The sequence below is a fragment of the Hibiscus syriacus genome, unplaced genomic scaffold (assembly GCF_006381635.1).
Source record: "Hibiscus syriacus cultivar Baekdansim isolate YM2019G1 unplaced genomic scaffold, ASM638163v2 tig00110339_pilon, whole genome shotgun sequence".
NCBI classification, from domain to species: domain Eukaryota; kingdom Viridiplantae; phylum Streptophyta; class Magnoliopsida; order Malvales; family Malvaceae; genus Hibiscus; species Hibiscus syriacus.
Genome location: NW_024062692.1, coordinates 1,237,966 through 1,251,638, shown reverse-complemented (window position 1 = coordinate 1,251,638; position 13,673 = coordinate 1,237,966). Strand labels below are relative to the sequence as shown.

Here is a 13,673-nt window from a genome sequence, read left to right as displayed (position 1 = left end):
AGTGAACTTATTGGGTCGTAAGCCCAGAAACTTCATTTGATAATAGAAATCAAGATATTACCCATAAAATCAAGATATTAGCTGTGGATGCTCTGCATTATAAGATTGAATGCCAACGATTGTTTCAAATAAAATGAAACCTACGGATCGCAGCTGTTGCACCTGGTGAAAATTGAATTATGTTATGATCGTATTGCTTTCAGCATTGTTTTATTTGACGTCGTTCCTGCTCTTATACATATGCTCTATAACTTGACTTATAAACAGCTTTTGGAAAATGTTTCAAGCCTTCTTCAAGGAGGAGTAATTCAAATATAAGAAAGAAGGAAAGACAAGACAAATGCATCACCGGCGACTGCGGCGGCAAAAGGCAAGACGATGTGCGAGATGTCCGACGACGGGGAAACACAGAAAATAAAAAAGGAGAAATCACAACCTTGGATCAATAATCTCCAATAATTTATTATGAAATTTGTTCCCAAGAACCTGTATAATCAAAGAAAACTAGTTGATTAGTTGAAACCAAACCCTCAAAGGTCCAAAAAGGATGTATATAATATATATTCTTCATGATCACATGTTCCAAAATTATTGTACATGAATCTTTGAAAAGAAAGGAAGAAAGGAAAAGTAGGAGCTTAAAAATTCCGAAAGGTTTTCTCTCGTTGCAACATCCTAGGGTCTTAAAAGTTAATCACCCATTTTTAATCCGAGTTCACTTTAATCCCCACTTTGCACTAATATTTTATAGAATAAATTTACTATATATTCTTCATGATCACATGTTCCAAATTATTGTACATGAATCTTTGAAAAGAAAGGAAGAAAGGAAAAGTAGGAGGCTTACCAGATTATTCCACGGAGGTCTTAAAAATTCCGAGAGGTTTTCTCTCGTTGCAACATCCTAGGGTCTTAAAAGTTAAGCACCCATTTTTAATCCGAGTTCACTTTAATCCCCACTTTGCACTAATATTTTATAGAATAAATTTACTATATATTCTTCATGATCACATGTTCCAAAATTCTTGTACATGAATCTCTGTCGTCGTCCTTGGATCAAGAATTCCATAGCAGTTTGAATCCATTTCCAGCATTAACCATGTACATTTGATGTAAAGTCTGCAGAAAGAATGCTGATATTTGTAACAGTTCAGGATATCATGCATGAATAATTCAGATATAATGTATATGATAATTTAGCTTAATGAAACAATGAACCCACCACAGGATAGTTGTCTCCAGCAATTTTCTGCATGCGCATTACAAGATCATGTGGCACCTTGCGAATGCTCATCCAGTTCTGTATAATAAAGAAGATGATACTGAGAAACATGATATTGAATGAATTGTATATATTCTTCAGTTTATGAACACTGACCAACCCATGCACATCGAATATTGTGGTTGTGCAATCTATATGCCTCTTGGCAGCAATAGAACAGGCTGGAAACTTCTCCACAAAAGCCTTCTCAAAGCCCTGCACGTGATATTTCAAAAATCTGTCCACTGTAGTAACCTTCCTCAGCTTGGAATGGTCAATTTTACCGAGTCTTTCGATATAAACAGGGTCAATCTTGCATAAACAACAATATAAACACAGTTACATTGTACAATCATAAGTAGTATGGTAGATAACTGACTAAGACAAGTTTAAATATGATAAGAGGAGCACATTTTACCTGTATGATAGTATCTACTCCATACTCTTTCCTCCACTTCAGCATATCCTTCCACATCTGACTGTTTTATCGAGGTCAAATTTCCTTGCTTTCAGAAATCTGCTAAAGATGGGACGATGAAAAGTGAAAGCTAGTACAAGGCTCAAAGCTCAATAAAAGAAATTAAGTAACAGAAGTAAGTTCTAAGCACGAATTTAAATAGCGTTCGTTATTGAAAAAGTGGTTGTTATATAACGATATAGGTGTCATCTAAAATTTTTATTTTATGATCACGATACCCGTAATGATCACAATAACACCCTCTATTACTGTAATTATGATAGACACAAGGTAAAAAAAAGGTGATCGCAATTACAATTTAAATCCCAAATCCTAAGTACGGAATGGTGTATAATCATGTAATTAATCAACAGAATTGGGTTTGAAGGAAGAATTGAGTCTTTGGGATCATATTATATTGAAAATTGTATCTTTTCATTCCAACCCATGAAAGGGATTGATCCAGCTCCTCCTAGAAATTTTAAATTTCTTATATTTTAGGTTTTTTTTTGTATTTTCTATTGATTATCTAATTTCGTATTCCTTAAAAATTTTATAACTTCGCACCCCTAACATGAATTCATGTGTCCATCTCTATATGAAAGCATAAGAAACAAACCTTTTGGTGAGGGTTTCCTCCTATCTCATGTGTGGCTTAATTGAGCAAATATGAAGCATTTTTGCTCATATTCTCCAAATGAATAAAGTCCCATTGTTCAAAGCTTCATGAAACCCTGAAAATGAAACCCTTAGATTAACCCTAAATTAGTACTCCAAATTCCAAATTAAGCATATATTTGTGAAACCCAAGTAATTTACTATTATCTAGCATCATTTATTTAATCTTCCAAACAGTGTACGTAAAACCCTATATTTCATAAGAGCTTAAAGTTTATGTTAAAAATTGATTTAGTTATTAAATTTAGCTTTGAATGTATGCCTTGCTTTGCTACATAAATTTAACTTCGAATGATTGAAGTAAATTATAAAACTTTAAATTTAAAAAAAACAGTAAGCAAAAAATAATTTAATTAGGACACAAATTCATTAAAATATGCATAGAAAAAATATTTTATTATGTAAATTGTGATATTTTAAATACGATGAAGAGATGAAAATGTAACATAGATAACAAACATGCAAAGGTATGCGTTCTAATTATTAATTGTCAAAGGCTAAATACTATAAATAATTGTAATTACTGACGAAAAGTTTTACAAATAGGTGAATCCATTAGGTGGTCATAATGGTAAAAGGGAATATTATTCTTTCTAATGGTCATGAGTTCATGTGATTACATCTACAGTGTGTTTGCTTAAAAAATCCTTAAATTATTCAAAAAATAATATCATCTGAATCTCAAGATCCGTCGTCGTATAATATGGAGTGTGATTGGAAGTACTTGGAACCCCATTCAATGGCTTCAGCTACTATCTTCACCATGACTTATAGCATCGGTGCTTGCAACCGGTGGACCGTTTCCGACAAAACTTAGAGCCGTGACCACGTCGCTCATCAGTGGACGTACAGTTGCCTCCTCTTGCAAGCACATGGCCGCAAGTGTAACTGCTTGATTCAAGCGTTTCCTAGGGAAATCTCCTTTAAGAAGTGGATCAGCCAGTTGCGGGAACCTGCTTCGTACCTTGAAGATTGGCTCAGCCTGGTATAAATAGGAATCACAAATAATTTAAATTATACACTTTTTATCAATAGATCATTTCTCTTTATTAATATTTCAACCTTAATTATCCTAATTTTTTATTAATATAAAATAACATAATATTATTAAAATTTTGAGGATTTAGTATCAGAACCAATTTTTTAAAAGTTAGACCGGTATCGAACCGATCAAACCATCAATTTTCAATTCAATAATAATTAAATAAAAATAATAAAAAAACTAATTTTCAATTGTTCATGAACATCATTCAATTGGTCAATACAATGTATATGTTTTATTATGAAGAATAATGTAAATTTTGAGTTAAAGTGAGTGTTGACTTTTCCTTGAGGTCTCGAGTTCATGTATCTGCGTTTGTATGGGGTGTGTGCATTATCAATGGTAAAAAAAGATTCCGAAGAAAAACTATCTTGTAATTATATCATACTATTAAAAGAAGTTTAGGATTTAGTTTATGGTTTGAATTAAGGGTTTCATATTAATATTTAAAATTTAGGCATTGTTTGATAAATTAAAAAATTAAGTTTTTTAAAAATAAATATTGAATTAAATATTTAATAAATTTAAGTTATAAAAATTGTTTAGTATTAACTGAAAATTAAGTGTTGCCTGTAAATATATTGTTTGCTAAATTTTAATAATAAACATTAAAAACAAAATAATATAAAAATGTTTAAGAATATCCAAAGTAGTAATAAGAAATTATTTTGATTTATTTTTCATTTAGAGAATAATATAATATGAAGATAAAAATAATAAATTTACTATATTCCCTATCTAGTTTTTTTTGTGTGTTTTTTATTGAAAAGTTCAATGAAATGTTTTTTTTAATTTTATTATCAATCACATTAAATAATTAAACAACTGAAAATGTTAATACCAATGAATTAAATTTGCTCATTTATCGAACAAATTCTTAGGTTTTTGGTTATGGTTTTATATTATCTATCGCATTATAAATAAAAATTTGAATATAATAATGGATGCAAGTGTAATCTAGAGTGTGTAGATACTCATTTTCGTCCGACCTTAGATATTATTTTTATTATTTTATTATTGTATTTATATTGCATAATACATATTATATTCTTAAATAACTATATAGTACTATTATTATTTTATTTAAACTAAAACTTTTCCTTTGTTTTGTTAGGTACAACCCACACAGCCCAAGCCCATTACAAACTGTTGACCCAACAGTTCAAGACCAAAACCCAATTTCGAATCCTCCGGCACAATCAATGTCATCCACCCCTCCTCTGCTTTTTCCGGCCGTTTCTCGCAGTTCAACAAATGCCACAGACGTGTGTTAGTCGGACTCCCAGCAACCAACAAACCGAGTTTTACTCGGAATCAACCACTAAAAATAATATTTTTTGTACTATAAATTACATGTAAATATGCACGGAAAGGGGAGGATGGACACGAGTATTCACAAGAAAATACCCGAGGAAATACGAGAGAAAACTAAGGGATTTGGGGGTCTCGAACAAGAAACGAGAGAAGCTCTCCCGGATCGTAGACCAAATAGAGATCCAGTCAAGTCGATAAATTGTGTAAACCAGGTGGTAGCAACTTCGACACAGAATCAGAGATAACTCAAACTGCCAATCTCAGTTACAATAGTATTATCGTGGAGAGCCATCTACAACTGGATTGAACCAACGAAAGCGGGAACAGAAAGTTGTCCTGCTTTTATGGTTTGTCATAATGCTTGGACTTTGAGTAAGGCTCATGCTTTTTTATTTAATATTTTCCAATGATTGATTTGCATGCAGTTGATTTCCTTTTCTTAAACTTTGGTTTATATGCCATTAATTAGTGTAGTTAAAACATTGGTTTAAATGTCTCCATATATTTATAATTAGGTGTTGTGTGTATCCTAACTTACTAACTTGGAGTAAATATGGTCATTAATCACCATTAAATCATATTTTAACTAAAGTAGTAATAATGATATTAATTAGACTAATTCGGGCATTAGTTATTTTAATGGAGATAATAACTAAGAGAATTATTCTTCATGTTTGATTAATAAATTGATTAGAATTCTTCAAGCAATCTGTTATTTGATTAATTCGTTTGTTAAGTTAGATAATTAGTATTATTATTTCTATTATTTTATTATTATTATTATTATTTAATTAATTTTTTTACTCGATATTTTTCTTATTTACCATCTAACATTTTTGATTTTCCAGTAATAATTTCAATCGATCAGAGGTAAACAATTCGAACTGAATTTTTAAATTTCAATTTAAATTTTTATTTTTCGCAAATAAAGCCAACTGGAAATTACATAGTACCGAAAGGGCAGTTCAAGGGTGCTAACCCTTCCTTGATTGTAACCGACTCCCGAATCCGGCACATCTTTGGTAAGACGCAAATCAGGTAAGAAATAAGGTACCCAATCAACCCGTTTGCTTTAAAATAAACGATCGATGGCGACTTCAATTCATTTTCCAAAGTCGAAGCCCAATTCCGGGGCCCACCCGAAAGACGGATCCGATAGCTTGGAGACTTTGCTGAGGATAAGTAAGTGAGTCAGGCTAGGGTAATTTCCAGTTGTATTTTTAACGAAAAGGGTAAGTTCAAATTTTAAGGTAACATTTCGATCCTTATTGCTTACTTTTAATTATATTTTCGAGTAAATAGTTGTACTAATCATTTTCTAATGATTTCACCCTTCAAAGCTTGTTTTTCACATAAGACTCTAAACCTGAGCTTTGAACCCTATTTAAGTGGGGGTGAAAGCGACGTCTTCGTGTGAATTTATTCACCGCACAGGCCTAGCAAGTAGCCTTCGGGATTCATATACCTTATGTCTTCGTGTGAATTTATTCACCGTGCGGGCATAAGGGAATGTTTCCTCTCGAGTTTAACTTAGTCCACATGATCTTGTAATGGGATTAGGACTAAGGGTCTAGCAAGCCCAAGGGGGCACTAGCAAGGAGAACTCGAGTACCCTTTTTAGAACCTAAACCAGGAGACTACACGGAATTAGAGCCCACCCAAAACCTCATTTCAAACCCTAGGATGCTTTGATATTATTTCCTGCTCTATTTCATGTTCAAAGCATATGAACTAGAAATTTATGCGGTTAGAACTTGTTCAAAATCAACTGGTGGGATAGAGATCATGTCCGGGTAGGAATAATAAGCATGTGGGGTAGGACTTTTATTTTCATTATTATTTTTCTATTATCCTTATCTTACTAACATTTTCCTTTAATTTTTATTTTATTTTATTTCATTTTATTTTCATCATTTGCTTCATTCAAAATAGGTGTTGATCCATAAAAAATGTGTCCATTAAACGTAAATAATTTACATTAATGGACAAAGGGGTTGTAATACAAGAGGTGAAAAACGCAGCAGTTCGGCTATGGTCAGAAAAGACTCAGAAAGAAAATGAGGATAATATGCAAGGCAACTATTTGTCACATTCGATCAAGAAGAGGTGGTACCCATAATCAAGTACATCAAAAGTTAACTTTTCAAAAATGGGTTGACAAAGGTGGCAGGGGCAAGACGAGTAAAAGGTTATTGACCTCGAGAGTCCCTTCAAAGACAACAAGAACAAGATTGATGGAGGATTTCAATGGTGTTTCCGTTAGAGAACAGGTTCAGCAAAGAATGAAAGCCAGAGATGCAGTCATTCGATACTTCTGAGAACAAGTACAAAAAGTAGCTCGTCACTTGCACGATTTAGCCAGAGAAGCTGGAGCTGTTCAGCAGGGTATTCAACCGGTGACAGAAGAAGGCAGAAGACTAGTCAACCTGTTTCGGGTCTAGAGGATTTAGTCAGGATATACCTTTAAATATGTTTATTGTCTCTTAAAAGATAAAACACTTTTGTCCTAATAAAGATTATTTATAATAACAGACATATTTTCGGATCAATGCCTCGAACATTTCATGCATTTTTGCATTTTGTATCTACGTTTCATCTTTAAGTATTTTCATAAACATGAAATTTCTTCATGGAGGATTCGATGGAGTATTCCTAATCACGTGACACCACATGAAAGTAAGATTTTAACAATTAATGAAAAAAACTGAAATCGGTATAGTGGGAGCCTGATCAGTTGATTATAGGACTAAGCCTGCCAGGATGATCTGAGAAAGATTCCCCACATCCTAAGGGCTACGATGTTGAAGTTGTGTGCAGGTACCACATAGGAAGCTCCAGACATTCCTCTGAGAACTGTAAGACACTGAAACATAAGATCCAAAACATGATAGATTCAGGGGCATGGACAATCGAAGACGGGGGCATTGCATCTACCATTTGCATTGAGAGCATTGTCTTGTTTGAACACGTTTTTAATCTTTCATGTTTGCTTAATATTTTAAACAACTAAATTTATGCTACCTTCTAAGGTGAAATAATTGAACGAGTTTTAATCTTTAGTTCTCGGAATATTAAATAAATTAAATATTCTTTTAGTTCTTCAAGAATCATTGATTTTTGACATATGGCAAGATTAGACCTTTCTTATCCTGTCTAAAACCTTAAAATAAAATACCTTGATTCTTTACCCAAAATAACTCATGGTCATTACCAAAAGACCAGATTTTGACATTACCACCCTTTGAAACTTTTGAACATTGTTTTTATCTTTTAGATACACAAAGAGTCATACCCATACCTTTATTTGAGTCAATAAAGTCACACAATTATCTTTTTATACTCAAGATTGACATTTTTAAACCTAAGGCATTGAGTTTGACCTTGAACATTATTTTAAGACACAACTTGGGGCATCTCGCAGGGAGCCTGAACATTGAGACATGTTGGGAGCAAAAAGAAGAAAGAAGAATTCATTCAAAATAATTCTATCATGCATTAATTACACTGTTTTCATGTAAATAAAATTAATTCTGAAAATATATCCCCTTGGGGATACCTCTTCTGTGAAGACTTCCATGTATGAAATGATGAACGACTTTCTTTCTTTATCCCTTCACAACAGGAGAAAATATATATCCCTTATGTCCCCTTTTGAGCCTATAGTATTTTTCTTCTGATTCAACCCTAACCAAGGATCACCCTCCACGCTGGGGGGCAAAGTGGAAGAAATCTACTCACATGAGTGAAGACATCAATCCAAAGGAGATACCGAAAGGTAAACCAAATACCAAGTGCGAAGATCTAATCAAAACAAAAAGAAAAAAAGAGAAAAAATAAAGAAAAAGCAAAGAGAATAAAAAAGAGAGAAAAAACAAGACGCATAAGCAACGATTCTCTCGATTCAAATGACGCGTCGAGATTCAAATTATGAGATTGATCAAGTACAATTATTCCAGAATCACTTCACTCGAAGATCATGGAACATCCAGAGAAAATCAAGAGAAACACATAGGAGCAGATTCAAATTGAGCAAGACAGAATTGAAGGCATCAAAATGAATTGATCATTGGTTTAATACCCTGAAACACTTGTTTGGGCCTATTTATCTTTTTCTTTCATAACCATGAACCATGGCCTACATATACGTGCCTTAAAAGTCCCTTCTAATCATACATGGATTTCTAAATAGAAGAGACTATCTTCAGATTTCATCCTGTCCATCAGGATTAATCTTTATTTGCAAAAAGTTTTCTAAAATCTTTAACTTATGATAGAGAAAAATAACAAAGGGGGGTTCAACACGTAAATTCTGAATAACATATTGAAACCAAAGGAGGATTGGAGTTGAAAACCTGAAAAGGCGGCTCGAATATAAAAATTGTGCAGCTGAGGCGATCGCACCAATTCCTTGATAAGGCATCGCACAATCCGAGGGTGACCATGAAATCTGAGAGTCAGAGAACACTTCCAGTAGAGGAGTATACAAGCTACCCCCATCAAACCTTTGGGCATCAAATAAACAAAAAATGCCAGACCTTTGACCAAACACAATAAGCTGAGACTTTTATCCTTTCCTTACTTAATCATTTCCCAAAGATAACTTTGATCTTTATACTTGTCAAATAACTATAATTTATTGAAGGATTAACCATGTAATTAATTATTTGATATCCAATGAACTCTAGTTTTATGATTCGTCTCAACTATAAAACCGATAAAGGGGCAATATTTTTAAAACTTTTGATCAAACATTTTTCAAAACTCTTCTAATTGATATTTTCTGATCTCAAAAAAAAAAAGAAGAAGAAAAACACTTTTCAAATAAGACAATCTCTCTAGAGTGGATCTTCGTAAATGACATGTGGTTCTCAGACACAAAACTCATGCTTAGAATAAATGTTGAAGTAAGAAATGAGGAACAATGGGGGTATCTTTGAAGATTCAACATCAAATATTGAGGCATTTTCGGAGATTCAACATCGAATATTGGGGCATCTTTGGGGATTCTAGATGTGAAATGACCAGATCTTCTGAAGGTTTTTCCTCCACATGCAAGACCAGCAGACAAAAATGAGGCTCCACAGAATTAATTCATTTTGCATGCATCTTAGACATACTTAAGAGCATCACATTTATCATTTTTAGCATACATAATTTTTTTGAAGCTTTTAGAGTCAAGTTTCAACATCAAGACAAAAGATACTCGATTCAAAAGCAACATACAATACTTGGATTTCAACTGCACGACGAAGGATATTCAAGTCAAGGCTCAACTTCACGGCGAAGGGGTCATCCACGATTTCAACTCCAAGACGGAGGATATCATGCCCACAAATCCACGATTTCAACTTCACGGCAAATGATATCCAATTCAAAGCTCAACTTCATGGCAAAGGGGCTTCCCAGTTTCATTCAGAGCTAATTTTAACTTCACGGTGAAGGATATTGGATTCGAAACAATACAAGCTTGGATTTTAACTTCACGACGAAGGATATTCAAGTTAAGACTCAACTTCACAATGAAGGGGCCATCAACGGTTTCAACTTCACGACGAAGGGAATCGTGCTCACCACTAACATTCATCTGCAGCTTGTGAGTTCAACTTCACGGCGAAAGATATTGAACTCGAAAGAGATGCAATTTACAAATGTGGATTTTAACTTCACAACGAAGGACATCCAATTAAAAGCTCGATTTCACAGCAAATGAGCCATCCACGATTTTAACTTCACAAAGAAGGATATCGTGCATGATGAAGTGATTTAGTGTTACAGCAAACATGCAATCCACATATTTAACTTCCTTAAGTCAACGATTAAGAGCTTCTGAAAGGATTTCTTTAACATATCGCCTTTGAGATTGTTTCTCTCGAAACAAGGGGTCGTCTCGCATGAGACTAATTTACTCAAAACAAAATTTTGTCTCTCTTGAGATAATTTCCCTTGAAACAAATTTGGTCTCTCTTGAGACAGTTTCCCTTGAAACAAAATCTTTGAATCTGTTTCCCTTGAAACAAAATCTTTGAATATGTTTCCCTTGAAACAAATTTCATCTCCCTTGAGACAGTTTCTTTGAAACAAATTTCGTCTTTCTTGAGACAGTTTTTCTGGAACTAAGTTTTGTCTCTCTTGAGACAGTTTCTCTTTAAACAAATTTTGTCTCTCTTGAGACAGTTTCCCTTGAAACAAAGTACGGTTACAGTCGAGAAGAAGACCTGAGTTAGCCGTGCTTTAGTGACAAGAAACCGTTTTTCGGTAGCATAGCTTATGTCGAGAACATCTATCTGTCTACAAAGACCTTTCGAGTTCAATTCCATTCAGCTCGAGGGCCTATCAACCATATGGTGGATTCAAGGAACTACTGTCTAGTCGAATTTTAAACCAGGGTCTTTAAACTGAGAAGAAGACCGAAGTTGATTGCAATTTGGCAACGAGAAGCCACATTCCAATTCAAATTCCAAACTACGACTTCAGTCTCATTTCAAGATGGACTCGACTCTGCGATGGAGGAGACATCCACAACTCAATTTGACAGGGAGTTATTCCTAATTCAAATCAATTTTCAACTCTACCGAGTGAAAATTTGTGTCATTTTATCTTTGTCCTATTTTTTGTTCCACGAAAAAAGATAAAGAGGGGCAGCTGTAGACACTCATTTTCGTCCGACCTCGCATATTATTTTTATTATTTTATTATTGTATTTATATTGGATAATACATATTATATTCTTAAATAATTATATATTACTATTATTATTTTATTTAAACTAAAATTTTTCCTTTGTTTTGTTAGATACAACCCAAACAACCCAAGCCCGTTACAAACGGTTGACCCAGAAGTTCAAGACCAAAACCCAGCCACCCAATCCCAAATCCTCCGGCATAAGCAATGTCATCCACCCTCCTCTGTTTTTTTCGGCTGTTTCACGCAGTTCAACAAACGCCACAGACGCGTGTTAGTCAGACTCCCAGCAACCAACAAACCAAGTTTTACTCGGAATCAACCACTAAAAATAGTATTTTTGTACTATAAATTACATGTAAATATGCACGGAAAGGGGAGGATGGACACGTGTATTCTCAAGAAAATACCTGAGGAAATACGAGAGAAAACTAAGGGATTTGGGGGTCTTGAACAAGAAACGAGAGAAGCTCTCCTGGATCGTAGACCAAACAGAGATCCAGTCAAGTCGATAAAGCGTGTAAACCAGGTGGTAGCAACTTCGACACAAAATCAGAGATAACGCAAACTGCCAATCTCAGTTACAACAGTATCATCGTGGAGAGCCATCCACAACTGGATTGAACCAGCGAAAGTGGGAACAGAGAGTTGTCCTGCTTTTATGGTTTGTCATAATGCTTGGACTTTGAGTAAGGCTCATGCTTTTTTATTTAATATTTTCCAATGATTGATTTGAAAGCACGTGGCCTCCATGCAGTTGATTTCATTTTCTTAAACTTTGGTTTATATGCCATTAATTAGTGTAGTTAAAACATTGGTTTAAATGTTTCCATATATTTATAATTAGGTGTTGTGTGTATCCTAACTTACTAACTTGGAGTAAATATGGTCATTAATCACCATTAAATCATATTTTAACTAAAGTAGTAATAATTCTTTTATATTATTGTAAAGACAACTCCAGCTCATTGACTGGATGCTGCCGAGCGGCAGCAATCTAAGGTGAAACAAAAGATGGTTATTTAGGATTAACACAATATAATAGTTTTTGGAAAGTAAATTGTTTCTTTCACTCAAGGTAAACCAATTGAGTATTACTAAACATCACTCATCCCATTACAATGGTATCGATATTTATAACCCAATATTAACAGCCTAATAAATCTAACAAATTCTTAACTAATTGCCAACTAACATCAAACTACTTAACTGTCTAATATTCACCCTATTTCTTCGACCTTCTTGATGTAAAGATGAGCACTTTCCTTTCGTTCCCATTACAATGATATCGATATTATAACCCAATATTAACAGCCTAATAAATCTAAGGCTGATTGAATAAGCAGACCAACAAAGCGTAAGAGAAATGGTCGCAGGATCATCGGCGAATGATTTTATCCATTCTACTGAAACAAATCAGACACCAACAACATCATTGAAACATTTGGTCGAATAGATTAGAAGTATGCACACCGAATTGTAAAAATCACAGATTATCAACAACAACAAACTTAACGAAATCAGAAAACTGTATCAACACCAACAACTATTGATACCACTCCAAACGTAGGACACGAATACCAAAGAAAATGAAAAGTTGAATCCAATGTTAAAGCACACTAAGGTTCCAAGAATGACTACAACCTACGAATCAATTTCTTTCTTACTAGGAACAAATATAGAAGATGAATTGAAGATTCCCAGTAACTATGATGACGACAACGATAAACTACATATAATGTAGTAGATAAAGCTATCAAGAAAAGAGGTTGAGAAAGTCAATCACCGATGAGAAAAAGTTACCAAGATCACCAGAAATGAGCATTTGCGACAACAACAACACTATCTATCAGATCGAAAAACATGTGACCAAAAAATTATGGCTAAAGAGATGATTTGAATCAGATCGTCGACTGAGGAAGAGTCGGTAACGACTTCTTGTCAACTTCAGTGAGGGAAGAAGTAGTTAGTCAAACAGAAAAACAGTGTTAACAACAAGCAACAAAGAGAACCACAGTAAAAATAACTAGATCGATGAGAATGGAAACAACTAGTAGCTGAAGCAACAGAACAACGAGAACAAAATTGGAGATCAAAAAATCTACAAACTTTGTCGTAGCAACGGCGTGAGAGTAAAGGAACTCAATCGTCGGTGTAACAGCGGAAGAGAAAACGACGCCAGGATCTTTTAGCGAATTATACCATGTTGTAAAGACAACTCCAATACATTGACTGGATGA

At 34.0% G+C, this 13,673-nt stretch overlaps 1 pseudogene; it reads right to left on the bottom strand.

The window, feature by feature from the left end:
- Nucleotides 1–429: 429 nt before the first annotated feature.
- Nucleotides 430–11,069, bottom strand: LOC120120552 (annotated as a pseudogene).
- Between the last annotated feature and the right edge of the window lie 2,604 nt (nucleotides 11,070–13,673).